Here is a 3,039-nt window from a genome sequence, read left to right on the forward strand (position 1 = left end):
TTTCTCTAGTTTCTTGACTTGTCCCTGGGTGTTGTTACGTAATGTTTTGATCTCGTCCTGAATGTCATTACGCAATGTTTGTACGTCCGCTTGTACCTTGTCAATGTCTGTTCTCAATTGATTGTGACCTGTTATTAAGTTTCCTATCACTTTTCGAGATTCTTTTGCCTCGTCTTCAATATGGCTTAGGTGTAACAGAATTTTTTTGTTTTGTTCTTTAATCGCACGCATTTGTCTCGTGGTTTCTGCATTCTGAATTTGAATTTGGTTCGCTATGTCTTTATTTTGCCTTGTCATGGTTTCCGTAATTTGTTGTAATAATTCTGCCAGATTGGTGGGTCCTATTGCGTTTTCTTCCGACGTCCTACGCTCTGTGTTTTCGCCCAAGTGTTGGTTCGCAACCGATTGCATTGAACTGTGCTGTGACACGTTTCTGCTCGCATTCCTTGTACTCTGTGGTGAGGGAGCTCTGATTACTTGTACTATGGGTTCTACGTATTCAAGACGCAAGTTAGAATCCTCATCGACTGTCTCTCTACTTTCCTGCTCCTCTGTCATATGCTGACTTACGTTTTCTATGCCTTGACGTACATTATCCTCGTTATGGTGCGTTATATGTCCTATTTCTCGCGATACAGCATCGTCTGTTGTACTGTCCTCTATTCTCTGTCCATTTTCATACTGGGTCTCTACCTCAATTCGGTCAAAGTCTCGATTTGCCAGTGCTAATCTTTCCGAATCACTTATTTTCTGTTTTAAAAGCAATTCACGCGCCCTACTTCGAGTCAACATGCGCTCATACGATCTCACGCTTTTCATAAACTTTTTGTTCACACGACTTGACAGTTATTATACCCAAGACTGACAATCCATTCACTTACTTGTTGGGTCAGAACCAACTTGTGAACGATGTATGCGCCACCTGTGCGCTTGCATTGACTCTGCTAGAATGTCTCACTATCTATCGCTTCAGCTACTGTTTTCAACTATTTATGCCTTTCAAAAAAAATTTTTTTTTAATACGAAAATTTTTTAACAGGATAGTTTTCTGACCTAGTTAGGCATGTGGTCGACCTTCAATCATGGTATTTTACCATCCTGGCAGGGTCGCCATTTTCTAACATTCTGCGTGGTGTCTGTCTGTTCTATATCATGTCTACCTACCACTTTCGCGCAACGACGCTCTGAGCGTGTTTTTTTGGGAACTGACTAGTTTGAACGTGGGACCTGTTGCTGGTAAGGAGACGCCAGACCACACATGACATGTAGAGTTCAGAAGAATTCAGTGAGACTAGCGATGATATAACCAAATACTTAATGATTTCAGCGTCAGCTCCACTGCACTCCTTGTAAAAGAATCTTAATACTAACTAAATTTAGTGGAAGGGGTTCAAGGCTTTCCTATTTTTAGTTAGCTGGTAATACAACGGCAAAAAGCAGTTAAGTTTACCATTGGAAATTTTATTCTACTCACAAAATATTGTTTATAAATTGCACTGTTGATAAAAGGAAATGTTTTAATACAGGATGATAAAAACCAACTGCGTTCAACAAAAATGTAAACGAATATTCCCTGAATGGGTTTCCAAGTTCTACAATGGATCGAAGGATGACCTATGCCATATCACATCTATAATCTAGGTTTAAATTAAGTTTCACAAAAGAGAAAACTATCAAAATGGTCTACAGTGACCCTCAATTATCTTTAATTACTTATCTAACCTGTCGTAAATTACAGTGGCTGATGTGGCTTCTCAATAACTACATAACAGAAAAACCATCGCGTTTCAGATTTTAACTTACGTAGCGAATGTGAATACCATGAGCTTTAATTGACGATTGACACTAGTATTATGCAAAACGGGGGTGTAACAGATGAGACTTCTGCAGTTCTGAGTCAAGCTTTATGCGCTGTTATGCGGCATTGCGTGCGTTCATTACCTTGTCGGAGTTCGTCAGGGGGCAGCGGGCAGCACAGCTCCGCTCTCCTCGCCGTCTCGGAAGCGACTCTCTCCTAACTTCTCCTTACTACAATTTACCGAAGTTGGTTTAAAAAAACTATCTGGCTGTGTTTCCATCTCATCAATCAGGGTCTCAATGTTAACCTTAAGCTCCACCTACAAAAATTCTGTCTATCCAATGAGAAACGTTATACTTTTCGCGGTGGGGCAATGTTTTTAAAGTTTGCAACGTAACAGAGACGCGGAAAAGTCTCACGCTAAAACTTGCAGCTGAGGTAGCCCTTTTTGTGTTATCGTAAGATCTATACTGTTCTTCTGGAGGGCTATATCTCTTAACATGGGCTGGGAGGGTGGTCCTGACGTAACAGAGTCGTGAAAAACTCTCACGCTAAAACTTGCGGCTGGGGTAGCCCTTTTTGTGTTATCGTAAGATCTATACTGTTCTTCTGGAGGGCTCTAGCTTTTAACATGGGCTGGGGTGTGGTCCTAGCGGTTAACTGGCGACGTGGGTGTCCGTCCCTTATCGTAGGGCCTTCCAGCTTAACACGGTTCTGCTCTCGGCTTCTGTTCTCGTTTCTCCCCTCGGAACTGCGTCTGTCTCACGGTGGGAAGGTATGACATGCATTTAGGCATTCTTGTGTTAGTCTGTGGTATTCCATTTGCTCACTCGTTACTCGTATTACTTTGGTTAATTTAAAGTCGCGATTTATTCGGAGCTATGTGACATACTACTGGATTTGCTTATCATGTCAGGGTTTTCACGGAAGGTGTTGGATTTGCCTGACACCTTACACCCTTGCGGCCTATCCAGCGTTTGGGAAGAACTTGGCTGTAGACTTGATGTGTGCCGTGTGACAAATGGTGCTCACATTGAACCTTTATAAGCTTCTTGGTTAAATTGTTTGAGTTGCTGTTTCATGTAACATGTCATTTAGAACTGTAAGTTTAACATAATAAATATTATAAAGCGTTAAAGCCCCGATATTCATCTATAAACACCCTGTATATAGGCAAGTAAAGACCTTCTATGGACACAACCCACAGATAACAAGTGTTCCTCATAGATATTGGCACTGGG

Source organism: Schistocerca americana, chromosome 2 (genome assembly GCF_021461395.2).
Source record: "Schistocerca americana isolate TAMUIC-IGC-003095 chromosome 2, iqSchAmer2.1, whole genome shotgun sequence".
NCBI lineage: Eukaryota > Metazoa > Arthropoda > Insecta > Orthoptera > Acrididae > Schistocerca > Schistocerca americana.